The sequence below is a fragment of the Eulemur rufifrons genome, chromosome 2 (assembly GCF_041146395.1).
Source record: "Eulemur rufifrons isolate Redbay chromosome 2, OSU_ERuf_1, whole genome shotgun sequence".
NCBI lineage: Eukaryota > Metazoa > Chordata > Mammalia > Primates > Lemuridae > Eulemur > Eulemur rufifrons.
The window spans coordinates 82,137,208-82,152,783 of NC_090984.1; the positions used below are offsets into that span (position 1 = coordinate 82,137,208).

Consider the following 15,576-nt stretch of genomic DNA (forward strand, 5'->3'; position numbering starts at 1 on the left):
ATTCCTCTTGTTGAGGCTGGGCCGTTTAGCTGACATTTGTACATGTGGATTCTGGTAACAGTGGTATCCAAACTCCTTGGGCTCCAGAGTGGTTTCTCCTCTGAAGTGGTGATTCTAGCCAGGGCAGCCAAAGGCCCTCACCAGCTGATACCTACCTAGAATTTCCTCATTTCATTAATTAATTAATAATTTATTTAATATCTATTATTTACTTAGGACTAACAAAACAGAACAATGAGTCAGATAATCTGATTATTATCAACTTAACTTAGCCCAAAAGGCTACTGGTCTGGGATTGGAGCAGAAAGAATGAAGAGAGTGAGAACAGGATGAAGGAAGGATTAGGTTCCACTTCCCAGCTTCTCCCAAGTACAGCCCTGCTGCCCTAACTCCTCTCCACACTAACCTCCTAAGCCAAGGTTTGCTCTCTCTCTGACCTCCACGCCACCCCATCCTTGTGCGGGTGCGATTCTGCTGGGGAGATAAGGTGTGCAGCTAGGCACTGCTGTCCCAACCTCCCGCCTGCTGGGGTGGCCATGGCACACACTGCTGATCTATGAGATCCAAGTGGAAACATGCTGGGGACGCGAAGGGTCTGAAGAAGCTTTGCCTTTCTGCTGATGTGGGACTGGTGGTGGCTGGTACAGCCTTTCCCCTTTGGCCCCCTGACTTTACGATGGATGGGATGTCTTCTGACTCACATGAGGAGAAGGCCCTCAGGATATGGGTGGAGGGGTGGGAAGAGAGGGAACCTGGGTTCTGATGGCATCTTTGAGCAGCTGAGCCAGCACCTACCACTAGGCTTCTTGTTAGTACCTGTTCTGGAACTTTCCATGGCTTGCAGCCATTATCATTATACTTGATACAAAACTTCTTCTCATAGCAGACCAGGCTTACCCTTCCATCCCTCACAGACAGAGACAGACTCCCCTTTCCGCACTGCCTTCTTTGGAAACTAAAGCCCATTCTCCTCCTTGCCAACACAGTGCTTCATCTACCCTTTCCTTTTAGTAAGAGGAAGGAATCCTAAAATTATATTTTTGGTCTTGTGACTGTTTTTCTTTTATATTTGCCTTATTAAATACAAAGTTGAGCACTGACTCTCTTTAAAAATATGCATGCCAAATGCTTGGTGGAAACAATGCGGGATGGCAGAAAGAACACAGGCTTTGAAAGGGTTCAGATTCTGGCTCTGTCCCTTGAGAAAGTTACCTCTGCCTGAATTACTCCAGTGGAAAAAATGGGAAGAATAACAATGCTTGGTAGTTGGATTATTGTGAGAGTTGACTGCATGAACCCATGTGAAAGCTCCTGCTAGTAAATGGTAGTGGTTAAGGGAATTATTCTGAATTCATAAATGCTGCCAGTTACTGGCTGTACAACCCTTTGTAATAAATAGTTTTACCTCATCCATAAAATAAGAATAATACTATTCTTGGGTGTTGTGGGCATTGCATGAGATACTACACCTAACACCTAGAACCCTGCTGGTGCATAGTGCCTGATGCATGCTTAATAAATGTTGGCTGTCACTGACTCATTCTCTTTCTTCATTCCTGCTCACAACACCTGCTGACTGCAGGGATTCGTAGGACAGATTCCTGGAACAGGATCATATTCTCTGTTGGAGAATATCCTTGATCACTTGTACCTTGCTCTATGTACTCAGACTCCAGGAGGCTGGACCAACACAACTGAGTAAGAAAAAGCACAAAGTGAGCCTACAGTTGCAAAAGGCCTACTCAATTCTTTATGATCAAGTTCTAGCTGGAACATTATTTGGGGTAAAAGCTTCTCCTCAAGAACTATTTCCAGGAGCCCAGGGGATAAAGGCGAAGGAAAAGGGTCTCATTTGGAAGAGCAGGCAGTAAAATAAGAGAAACATTTTAAAGGAGACTTTTTTTTTCATTGTTACTTTCGAACTCATATCTTTTTTTTTTCTGAATGAGTAAAAATCTGCTAGGCTGCCACAGTTTTCTTCCTCTTTTTATTATAACCTATTCTTAGTAACCACACAGAGGTTTGAATACAGAAGCCAAATTCCTCTGGCTACAGAGAAGTGAAGCTACCTGATTTCCTGTACTCCAAACCTTGCAATTAATTCAGTCTGTATTATGTAAGTCAGAGATCAGGTACTGCTATATACTTAGAAAAAAATTAGTCAGTAGTGACAAAGAGTGCCGGGCTCATTCAGGATTTTATATGGCAAAGCAATAAATGAAGTGCAAAAATCAATTTATTTCCAGATTTCCTCTCTTTGTATCTACATTCAGTCCTAAGAATGCCTTCTACCTGACCAGTGATTATTCTGGTATTTGATAAACAACTGCATTAGAAGATAAAGATCTAGAAACCTTTCTCTTAAGCTTTATCAACTTGTAGAAATTGTGTAGGAGACAATAAAAAACGCTGGAAAAGTATTTATTCCTAGAAAGTGCTCTTATTGTAAGAATTTATCTGTGCATTGCTTTTATAAGGTAGTCTTTTGATCACATTTATAAGCTATATCTAATGTAGAAGAACATTATTATTGATTTTGTTTCCCAGAAGCATTTAAATTCCTGCTGTGTGCTAACAGAGATGTTCTATATTCAGGACCACAGAGCAGCCCTGTAAATTTATGACCAGAACACTGAAGATGCAAATGTGTTGTGTTTGTTTTCAGCACAGCATCTCTGGCTGTACATGCAGTCATTAGAAGGAGAAAGGTATGGTTCTAAAAGCTGTTTAAAATGCCTAAGCAATGGCATTCAGATTTCTTGGATATTTGTTTTCTAATTTACTGAAAAGGTGTCATGATCTGAAAGCGAATGAGATGGGAAAATGATGCAGCCGCCCAGCACTGACAGCTCTTCCTTGAGTTGTTCTCGCATGCTGGGAACAACCAAGGTCTCCCAGAAAGATGGCAAGCTGTTCCTCCTTCCCTCCTTGCCTGGCTTTCCCCTCCGCCTTCCACCCTCACCTCAGCACCCCTTGTCTCCCTAGGAGAGATCAGGAGCTCAACCTGGAAGCGACTGTGGCAGATGTTTCAGAACCTATTTCTGGCGCTCAGCAAACAGGTAACGGAATTGAATCCAGCCTCACCAACCCCGACTTGCCCGAGCTTCCGCCCAAGCTGCTGGGCATGCCCAGACCAAACACAGCATCTCCTTTCCTTTCCCCACCATAAATATCATTGACGTGTCATTTTTCCCTCAATTTACTGTGAATGTTGGATGGAGACAAATTGGGACGGATGAAAGGAAGCGTTCTGGCTGTCTGGGATCTGAAGTTACAGGCCCCGGTTGGGTCAAAAGGGTCAGCCAAAGAATTGGTACACAACAGATGAGGTGGCAAACAAGCCAAGGCAGCTTGATGGCCCAGAAAACGACCTTGCTGCCTCCCCGTGCATCGCCCAGCCGGGCACCAAAGCCAACTCCACCTCCTTGCCGGGTTCCAAGGTAAACACAAAACATGACAGGAAAGTGGCCACTGATGCAACGGGATTCTGAAGGAAGCCCCAAAGCCCCATCCGACTCCCCAGGAGAATGATAGTTTCCCTGATAAAATACTGATTTTTGAGTCATACATAATACGTTACTGACATTGTACAATTAAAAAGTAAAAGAAATTCTAATAGTTACAGTGTATTGGTCATTTCTCATGAGCCAGGAACTCTGATGGGTGCTTTCAATGTAGATCCTATTTAATCCCAATCACCACTCTGCTGTTTGCAGAGGCACAGAAAAGATATACACCTGCGTGAGGTTTTACTGAACTCAGAGAGCCAGAACACAAACCCTTGTCTGTTACCAAAGTCATGCTCTTTGTTCCAGCCTCCCAAAGAAAGAGAATTCTTCTCTCACCCTTGCAGAAAGGCACAAAACAACCCATAGTGAGAGCGTGTAAAACCAGAGAAGGTGAGCCGATGAGGGGATTATGATCGATCATGAAGGGATTTGATTATACTTAACAGTGGACAATATGTCAACTCCAGCATGACTAGTTAACCTACAAAATGTTCAACTTCTTTTTTCTTGCGTAAAGTTTTTTGGTGAATTTGAAAAAGACCCCTGTCAGAGGGAAGTCTCATGGCAGAGGGGAAGATGCTTTGGACTGAGGTCCAATGCCAGCTTTATCAACTTCCACCCTAAGCAGAGATTGGGCTGAGTGGGGAAATGAGGTAATGGAATGAGAACTCACTGAGTGACTAGTGATTTGGGGAACCATCACGCTGAGCTGCCCAAGGGGTCTGATTTTCCTTCTAGGCAAAATTTCTGTTCTTCCTACTTGCACCTTTCCTGCCCGCATGAAGGGATCTCTTCTCTGGTTTCTCTGGTGATGGAAGATCCTGAATCTACCCCAACCCTAGCTCATGATAGTCACATGGGCAGGAATCCTCAGAGGCCAGCCTTCCCGGAGATGCCAACCTGGCTCTAGGCCCAGCAAAAAAAACAGGGTTGTGATCTGCAAAATGTGCAGCGGGGCCTGGGAATTGAAGCACACAGCCTAGGGACAACAGGTGTATGTGTATGAGTGTGAGTGAGTATATGCATGTGAGTGTGTGAAAGTGTGCGTGTGTGTGTGTGTGTGAGAATGTATGTGTGTGTGTAAGAATGTATGTATGTGACTGTGTGTGTGTATGTGACTGTGTGTGTATGAGATATCTCATCAGTGGAGTATGGGGAGGCTCTTGGCTTGGGAGAGGCTGGTGTCAGAGGGGACTTATGGATAGGGAACTGGTCCATTAAACTGTGGCTTATTGCTAACTGCTTTTGAGAGAGATTCTCTCCTTGACCAAGCTCTAGCCAGGCTCCTCTGAGCCCTCTTCTTGACTAGGCCTCAGCCTTGGCCTGTAAAGACTTGAACAAACACTAACACAGTTTCTAACAGTTCAAGGCTGAATCCCTAAGATGAGCCTAGACCCCCTTTAAAGTGCCTGCCTGAGAAAATTCAAGGCTGCTAAAGGAATTTAATGTTTGTTCCATCCAACACCTAAAGATAGAAGCTCTATCTCCCAGTCTCTGTGGGAAGGTAGGAGCTTAACTTTAATAAGCACCAGCTAGCAAACCTAGATGGGTTTCCTATAGACCAGTCCCTCCTTCCTGATTTTTGTAATTTTGCACTCCTCTGACTCTAAATCCCCGCTCCCCTTTCCTTACTCCCTGCATTTAATGTGCCCAGTCACCTCTGTGCCAATTGACAATGAGTTCAGTGCATGCTGGGCTCTTTTCCTCATTGCAATAGTGTATTATTGATTAAATAATACACTATTGTGTATTGAATTGTGCATTAAAGGACGGATTAAAATCTGTTCTTACCATTTTAACTAGCGTCTGTCTTTGACAGTTGCTAGCACTGACTCTGACCCAGGGAGAGCTGGGCACTCCCCAGGCAATGAGCTGACCCTCTGGCAGGTGCAGGTTAACTTGAAGGCTGTGTGAGGAGGCACACCACTAGTGGTACACGGTCCCCTGCCTGAGTCGGCACATCTCTCTTATCTTAAACAAATCTCACCATTTTTGTTGTGAAGCTGACTTTATGAGCTGTGCAGAGGGTAGAAAGGGGAGAGCTCTATGCATGTTTAACCTAACACACTGTTATATATAATCCCCTTTCCTTTTCCTCATTGCTGGACCTGGACACGCAAGCACACAAACATTCACACCAGAAGCTAAAGCATAATGCCATTTACCTCCTTTTTTTTTTTTTTTTATAACAATTTAAATCCAAACATGCTGTTTCATTCACTCTTTAAACCATAAAAATGTATCAGAAATGACATTATTCTGTCAGATTGTATCAACTGAATCAGATAGAAAGGGCAACAGGGACCAATATGGTATCGGAGTTAAGAGGACAGACTTTAAAGTCAGATGAACTTAGGTTTAAATTCTAGTATCTTATTAACTGTGTGATCATGGACATGTTACCTAATTGTAGCGAATACTGTGGTACCCTACCCAGAATCCTCTCTTAAAGGCTATGCATCTGTTTCCCAGCTGCTGGGATTATCAGCTGCATTGATTACACTAGGAATTGCTCTTGGCCACAGGGAACTGTCTTGCTGAAGGCCACGCCCACTTCTGGGGGTGTCCCACGGCCAGGGAATTGCTGGGGCTTCCATGCCTCAATTTCGGGACAACCCTGAAGAGCCATCCCAGTTCCAGAACTCCCCGCAGGATTGGCTGAGGCCACTGCATGCCACTTTCTGCCTCTGTTCAGTCCTGGCTTCCTCACTTCCTTACAGGTGTATCTACCAAGGGCACTTAACAACTAACCACCCCTATTCAACTCTCTCAGAGTCTGGGTCCAGGGAACCCAGTCTGCAACATGGGGATAACAGTACTTGCACCATATGACTACGATGAGGATTATGTGACATCATGTATATAAAGTTCTTCTACTCAATGCCTAGCATGTTATAAAAATTCAATAAATAGTACAGGTTGAGTATCCCTAATCCGAAATCCAAAGTGCTCTAAAATCTGAAACTTTTAGAAAACCAACAAGATGCTCAAAGGAAATGCTCCAATGAACATTTGGATTTTGGGTTTTCAGATTAGAGATGCTCAACTGGTAAGTATAATGAAATATTCCAGAATCGAAAATCCAAAATCCAAAATACTTCTGGTCCCAAGCATTTCAGATAAGAGATACTCAACTGATATTATTTTTATGACATGAATAATGTTAAAATATGTATACACAAATCATCAAAACACTGCTGTCATACCACATGTCCTGACTGGGGGTTGGTCAATTATAATTATTCAAATAGTGGGGTGGATTGTAGTATTGTTCACAACTATTTGCACCCTCCCCACTTTTGTCAAGTGACTTGCAGTGCCTCCTGTAGATGGAGCAGGTGTCCCTGCCCCATTGTCATCCTTGGCCACATGACTTCCCTTAGCCTAAAGAGGCATTGTGATTCTCTGCTAGCTCTTTTGCTGTTCCTCTTTGTCACACGAATCAGTGAGGATAAACAGGCTCTCAAAAAACCAAAAACCAAAAACAAATTTTTATTGGTAGTGTTTGCCCATTTCTGTGGTGTAAACACATAGTTGATTTTAGGCTACCAGAGATATGCTGCATGGCCTTCTTCCATCAAACGTAAGATATTTCTATGCTTGAGACACAAAGTTCTCAATCTGGAGATGCACAGCAACGTGGCAAGTTTTTTTCCTGCAATGAGATAGAAAAGCTGCTTTTCACCTCAGGGCACAGCAAAAAGAAATTGTCCCGTCACCCAGTGTTCATAGTTTCTTGGGAGAAAATTGATTTGCCAAGTCTCCGAGGCTTTCACTTAGAGTGCTGGGAGCGGTGGAAGAATTCCTGCAGCAATTGTTGTGATTGAAGGCATGAAACTTTAATAAAGTGGCAGGGATACAGGCTGTGAAGTCACCATCACTCTGCCCAAGGCTCTGTCAGAGAGCATGCCTTTCTGTGGATATTCTAAACCCTGAAATGTGTGTTGTTAGGCAGTTACCAAGTATTCACAACGGAGGATCAAAAATATGCCTTCCTTGGGCTGAGCCTTTGTGTAAATATTAGATTTTACATCCCAGAGTTGGACTACAGAATAGATCTCCTTTTTACACAGGCTACCTTCTCTTTTTTGGAGGGCACTAACCAGCAGTCTCTGAGTTCTTTCCAGAAAGCTGTTTTCTCTACAGATCCCTCTGGCTGCCTTCATGTCCACATTGGGCCACCATGTTCTTCCAGGTGGTATAGCATTTTCCTTTGTCTGATACTACCAGGGAATAGTTTTAAGATAAGCAAAACATATTTGAGATCCATGATTTTTCAGTTCTCTAGGTAGAAAATTTCAATTCTACAAATAAAGATTTTTCACTAAATAATTAAAAACATGCTATTAGGACTGTATGTGATAGAGTGAAAAATCAGAGAAATATTTTTCATATAGAAATGGTTTTACTGTGCTCTTTTAGAGACTCCGATATTAGTGCTGAAACAGGATAGACTTCTTATTCATCTCCTAAGTTTCCAGTTAGATCTACATAGTGGGAACAGACAAAAGCAGAACATGCCCATTTCAGAGAAATCAGAAAATAAAAGACTTTAAAAAGAAGAGAAAAATTCCTCAATTGCACCAGAAGATACACTATGAATAGCCTTGATAATAAACTCTTGATGTTTCTCCTTTGAAACCCTGTATACATTTATATGCAGATATGCATGTCTTTATATTATTTATATCAACAAAATTGGGGTCATGTTATGTATTCATTGCTGTCTTGAAATCTGCCCTTTTCAATTAATATGCTACAAATATTTTCCCATCTGACTAAATACACTACAGTCCCCCTTTTAATAGCCAATAATACATGGATAACACTTTCTATGTGCTAGGTATTTCTTGCCAAGCTTTATACATATTAATGCATCTTTTTTTTCTCAACCTGGCAAGATGGGTCCTATTATTGTTCAAATTGTTTATAGGTGATAAAATAGGACAAGGAGGGTTAAGTGGTCCAAAGTCACAAATCTGTTAAAAAGCAGAAAAGGGATTCAAACACAGGCAGCCTGGGGCCAGAATCCACGCTATTAACTGCCAAACTGCAGTGTAATTCACTGTATAGGTCTCTGTGATCATTTAATTAATTTCCTATTTTAGAATATTTATTAATAGTTTGATTCCGTCTTGTTACAAAGAGCTGGAATAAAATTCATGTAGTAAATATTTGAACACATTCTTGATTATTCCTGTTTCCAGAAGTGAAATTTCTTGATCAACAAATTTTCAAATTTAGAAGGGTTTTTAAAATCCTGTTACCAAAATGCCCCTCTGAGTGGTTGTACAATTTACACCCACACTGAAGGTGGTAAGAGTGATTTTTTCCTGTATCACTGTAAATATTATCATTTGCATTTATATAATCTGGTAGGCAAAGAATGGAATCTCTTTTTTTAAATTTTACATTTTAAAATTATCAGTGGAGTGGTGCAGGGAGCTTTTTTCAAAAGCTTCTTATTACTCTATTCCTAGTTAAGGTGTGAGTTGTCATTGGTATTATTTGTAAAACAATTAGGAGCGGTCCTGACACATACAGTGCTACCTAAGTGCTTATTACACAAATTTAGTTTTTTTCCATTGCTGATGACTAACTGTTGTCAAGGCCAGCTTTGCCACCAAGAATGCCTTAGGGGCCCCAAACTAGAAAACAATCTGGAAAATTCCAGTGGCCTGTTGGAGAGGAAGTTAAAAGTCATGGATTAGTAGTGGTAGATTATGGTCAGGGTGTCTGGTTCATAGAATCTCCATTCTTTAGAATTTGGAGCCACTATTTTGTGGACAGATACACGTACATGATAGTTTCCAGTAAACACTCAATGGACATAAGAGAAGGCTTCTATTAGAAGAGATATATAATATAAAGAGATATACATAATATAAACTTTGTGATACATTCATAAACATAAGTAAACTTGTTAATTGGTTTAATCAGATAACCTGTATTCTTGCTTAGTATTTGTCTACTTGATCTATTATATTCTAAAATAAGCAAATGATTACATTTTTCACAAGAATTGTGTTTTGATCATATTCTCCCTTATTTCCAGGAGTTTTTGCTTTATATAATCTATTGCTTTTTTTAAAAAATATTTTTGTATATATATATAGAGAGAGAGAGAGAGAGAGAGAGAGAGTCTCTGTCACCGAGACTGGAGTGCAGTGGCCGGATCACAGCTCACTGCAACCTCAAACTCCTGGCCTTAAGCAATCTTCCTGCCTCAACCTCCCAAAGTGCTGGGATTACATGCATGAGCCACCGTGCCCCGCCCTTTGTTGTTTGTTATATCTTCTTTGTGCATTTATTAAACCTTTTACTATTAGATAATATCCTTCTACGCTTGGACTCCATTTCATCTGATACTATTATACAGCCCTCCCTTAGTATCCATGGCAGAACGGTTCCGGGACCTCCTACAGATACCAAAATCCATGGATGCTCAAATTCCTGACATAAAATGGTATATTAATAGCATCTGTGTATAATCTATGCACATCCTCCCATATGCTTTAAATCATCTCTAGATTACTTATAATAACTAATATAATGTAAAAGCTATATAAGTATTAATAACAGTAATACTATATTGTTTAGGGAATAATGAATGACAAGGAAAAAAGTCTGTACATGTTCAGTACAGGTGCAATTTTTTTCCAAATATTTTCGATCCACAGTTGGTCGAATACATGGATGTGGAACCCAGGGGTATGGAGGGCTGACTGTATATCCTCTTCTCCCCACCCTCTCTCTCTTTGTGGCATAAATTTGCCCATCCTTGATTTTAAAACTAGATTTATTTTTAGTTTAATTTATAGTTTTTTTCCTTCTAGGGAAATTTGGGCTATCTACATTTATTATAGTAATTAATATAATTGGCTTTATTCCATCCACATTGTATATTTTCTAGTTGTAATAAACAAATTTGTTTCCTTTTTAACTTTCATGGATTTGTCACATTTATTTTAATAGTTTAATCCCACTCACCAATCAATTTGGATATTTTGCTACGCTTCTCCATTTTGCAAGCTGTTACCTTCCCATTTTTCATCACATATAAATCAAGATCTGTCCATTACTAAAGCAAAATGAAATAACTTTGACTTCCCACAACCCCACTACATCCCTTCAAATGCTTTATTAATGTTACTATCTCTTGGAAATTAAGAAACACCACTCTAAATAATTCCTGGATCAAATAGGAAATTAAACTAAATTTATAAATTATCTAGATATTAATGAAGAGAGCCACTTTATAAAAGTGTATTCCTTTTTTATATGATTCTGGAGGTTAGCTAGGAAACCCAAGCACTCTTTATATAACATTGTTCCCACTAGAAACACTCAAGCGCTTACATCCGGGATGGCTCTGGCAGATTGTTCGTAAGTTCTGAAACTTCAGTAACTTCAGAGTGTCTTTATTCCAGCATTAAGTTATAAACTGCATGGGAAGATACAGGGTCTCTTTGGCTGTTTTTTAAAAAAAATTTTTTTATAACATCAAAGAATAGCTCACCGCTAAGCAACCCCTGTATCTAAGATTAAAGCACAAGTTTCCTTTAAATTTTACTGGACAGCAAATACAACCAGCAGCGTTACCATCCATTCCTTAGCCTGCAGGCCATCTTGGGAGGGATAAAAGCCACACTTGTCTTACCTGCACCATCAAGCAGCATTGATAAATGTTCACTTCAAGGGAGCACCTGTGGCTCAGCAGGCTCACTGAGAAGGGCTTAGCCAACAGAATGAGGGTGACCAGGCTCAATTCCAGGCATTGACTCTGTTTCCTGAGGCAGTAGGCAGAATAATGACCCCCAAAATGTCCATGTCCTAATCCCTAGAACCAGTGAATATGTCACCTTACATGACAAAAGGGATTTTGCAGATATGATTAAATTTATAGACCTTGAGAAGGAGAGGTTATCCTGGATTAACTGGGTGGGCCCTATTTAAGCACATGAGTCCTTAAAAGCTGAGGACCTTTCTAGGTTATAGTCAATGAGAGAGAGCTGTGGCTACAAAAGGAGGATCAGAGAGAAGTCACATTGCTGGCTTTGAAGATGGAGGAAGGAGCCAAGGTAGCCTCTGAAAGCTGGAAAGGGCAAGGAAACGGATTCTCCTCTAGAGCATCCAGAAGGGAACTCAGCCCTGTTTGTTGGCTTCTGACCTACAGAACTATAACCTAAAAAATCTGTGTTATTTTAAATCGCTAAGTTTTTGGAGTATTTCATGGCAAAATAAAAACCCAATACACCTGAGAAGGCTGTCAGTTGAGAGCTGGACGCTTATTACTACCTTTGGCAATGGTCAGATTGCTTCACCTTATATTTTGTAAATCTGTTCAGAATATGCATTTCCTGCTCTCCCTTTGAGTTGGAGGCCTTAGATAAAAAGCAAAATGGCCACAAAGAATAAAAAGAACCCGGCCCATTGCAACTTGTGGACACATTTCAAGGTTGAGTTGAGAAACAAGAATTGGCTATTCAGCTCTTTTCATCCACTTGTATTTGAGGCATCTGATCTCCTAATAAACTAGAAATTCTGTGAGATTGAGCTGGCTCAACAGCCCCTCTGGCTAATCACTACAGGTGAGGCTTCCCCATCAGTCTGGAATCAGCCACTGAATTGCAATGACTTCTCAAAAGTAGGGATGGGGGTAAATTTTAGGGCCCTTCCGAATGAGTAAGTGGCTATTGTTCAGTTCAGAAGCTTAAACGGATGTGTTTGGATATTAAAGTGGTCCTTTCCAACTTAACTGTTCTGATCATCAGCTAATGTCTTCCTTAAATCTCAGCTTATTTGAACTTTTACTTTATCTCAGAAAAGTTATATATTTTTTCAAAGGCACGGGTCATTAGAAAAGACTGGGAAATGTCCATCACAAGATCTGAATTTTAATTCTGACCTTAGGAGGCTACTACAGCATTGGTGCAGAGATTAGCAGGCTTCTTTAAAAACAAAGGACACACAAAGGAGAGACCATCACACGTCTCCTGGACTGACAGTGTGGAGTTCTGGAGAAGATATGGAGCAGCCGGAGCCCCACACATTGCTAGTGGGAGTTAAAATGTTAAAATCGCTTGGGAAAACTGGTGCTTTCTAATAAAGTTAAACATATACCTACCCTCCATGACAGCATATGTCCACAAAAGACTTGCATACAATGCTCATAGCAGCTTTATTTATAATAGCCTCAAGCTGGAAACAGCCCAGATGTCTACCGACAGTAGCATGGATAAATAGTGTATATTCATGCAATGGAAGACTGCTCAGCAATTAAAAAGTGCAAGCTAATGGTATATGCAAAGTAGAAATGTATTTTAAAACATTACGTTAAGCGAAAGAAGCCACACACACAAAAAGTACACATTGTAAAGTTCAAGAACAGTTCCATGATGATAGAAGTCAGGAAAGTAGTGACTTTTGGAGGCAGAGATTGGCTGGAAAGTGTCATGAGGGAACTTTCTGAAGAATGGAAATGGTCTATGTCTTTATCTGGTGTGATTGCATGACGAAAATGTAAGTTTATTAAACTGTACACTTTAGATTTGCATACTTTACTATAGATAAAGTATGTTTTTTTAAAAAACGGACTTTTCTTCTGAGGATAAACACCCCTTATATAATCTGTTTATTAAGATCCCATGCTGTATAAGAAAAAAACTTTCGTTCAGATGGTCTTATTTTTTTTTCAATTGGATCTCTGAATTCAAATAAATATCCACAAAACCCTCAAGCCACTTATAAATGACCAGTAGAAATATTTCACTCAATTTTCTTTAATACCTGATATTGAGGCTAGGAGCCCTCCACTCAAAGGCCATTGTTGCCTTTGATGAAGACTCTACCATCTCTCACATCCTTCCCCTGGTTACGCTGTCAGCTTTTCTTCTGCTGTGGATACCCAGCAGCACCTGAAATCTAGTCACGTGGCAACTGCTAACTGGTCTGTGTGCCCTCCCACAATGACGTAATTTTATTTATGCTCCTCAGAGGGAAAAGGAATGATTGGAGCCACCTCTGCCTGTGCCTTTGTCCACCCTGAGAAGGGTCCTGTCCTTTAGGAAGGCACAACTACCGTACCTGTAATACCCATGTGCCCTTTCTAGTCAACCCGTTGGTGCCATACGTTTGTAAGAAGAGCTTGTGTGCAGATGTGCTTGGTTCCTGTACTTTGCCTATGCACTTGAGAGGCATGCGATCTTTTCATGTTTATGATGAACAACAAATTTTTTCTCTGATAGTCCTAATATTACATTTATAAAGCCTGAATATAAGGAAATTAAATTACTCTCAACTCCACCTCTCACTACCATTGCCTCAATTATTCTGAAAACAAACTAAAACATAATCTTATTCTAATAATTGACCATCTTCACTGGCCAAAGACAAACTCTTTGGGATATCTGAAATAGCTTTGACAATAGAATTAGATTTTTGCCTCTCAGTAGTGAAAGGTTTATTAGGATCCAGTATTTATAGGTCACTTTCCATCTACAATAAAATTAATAGTGATCATCAATATTATCCAGAAAAATTGATTTAAGTCATGTCTGATTTCTATTCGCCCTTCCCCTCAGCATCTTTGTCAATCCGTTTCTCTGCAAGTGAATTGTAGCTCCAGCCCTATTGAAAATAGGAACGGTTTCCATGGCAACAGTTTTCTCTCTGCTAGTTGGAATCTAAGATTTGACTCCCACAGAAATAAATCTAGCCGTGGGAATTGGTTGATTTTGTAAACGACTAAATAACTGTGCAACCCTCATTTCCCGAGAAAAGCCGGTGATAAGCTTGCACGAGCAAGGGTAGGTTATGCAAGGTGACTTCTGAGGCTGCTGCTAACATCACACACACAGAACAAAGTGCAGGGAAATGCCTGCTTTGAGCTGCGGCTCCCTCTGCTCCTCACCCATCAAGTGTGGGCTGCACAGCCTGGCCCTCTTCTAAATGTCAATGACGTTTTAATCCAAGGTGGAGGGAATAGATTTTAAAGCACCTCATAGCAAATGACAAGTGTTAACCCCCAAATGTCTTTCCTCTTATTTCCAGCAACTATTAGTTCCTTGAAAAGATGAGATTCCCAGAGCAGTTCTTAAGGCATCCAGTATTGGTATAAATTTCTCATTATCTATTTCTCTGTTAAGATTAGGTGCTGCTATTGTACAAGAGTACTCTTTTCTCTTTACCATCATTTCTTCTTCTTAGTAATCTGTCTTATTTTATTACTTAAAAATATATAGAAATGTTTTCAGTTTTTTTCAAAAAAATGTAAAAACCTAACATAATGTTAAATGTTTCAAATAATGTTTTATAAACATGTTTTCTTAACAACATTTATACAAATCATAATGGTTAATTCCTGCTGATAAGAAAAAACAGCTATAAATCTAGTGGTATATTAACACACTGAATTCCATGTAATCTGGTATCCCTGACTCTCTTAACCCAGGGTTTTCCTCTTAACAGGGGGACTCACTGCTGGAGGAGGAATTTCTGTGGGAGGGAAGTGGTGTCCCCAGCACAGACCTGAGAGGAGAATGAGTACACAACTTAGAATAAGGATGCATACATTCAACACTATGCTGAAGGCCCTCTACAAACTATAAAATTGACAGCTAAATCAACCCCCACCCAGCGTGATGATGCATTATGCTAAGTGAGCTGGTTTTTAAAAGGCACTGCAAGTATGGCTTTGACCTGGCCTGTCATTGTCCCGACCCAGCAGAAGATAATTATGGACAAATCTGGTAAAATCTGCACCTCTGTTTTGCGCACTTCCTTTGTCCCTTCAGCTGGTCCCCTGGTGCCACTCTCCTCCTTCTTTCTCCTCTCAAAGCTTAGGAAGGATCTGAAGCCTGTCACTTAAGAATGATTGGCCAAATACCCCATTATCCTTTCACTGAAATTCATTCACATTAAATTTTTATCTAAACCAAAGATTTCCCTTTTAAATGTTTTATTTCTAGTTGTCAGATGAAAGACTTTGTAGTTAAAGGAATTTTTGGTGATATTGAGAAGAGTGGGAACAATTTTGGTCAGGAAAGAGGACCTTGAAATTACATTA

The 15,576-nt window shown here is 40.4% G+C and overlaps 1 protein-coding gene across 24 annotated transcripts in view; it reads right to left on the minus strand.

The window, feature by feature from the left end:
• The window catches only part of TRIM9 (tripartite motif containing 9), a 105,260-nt gene that overhangs the window by 49,468 nt on the left and 40,216 nt on the right, over positions 1–15,576 (minus strand). The window lies entirely within an intron of this gene.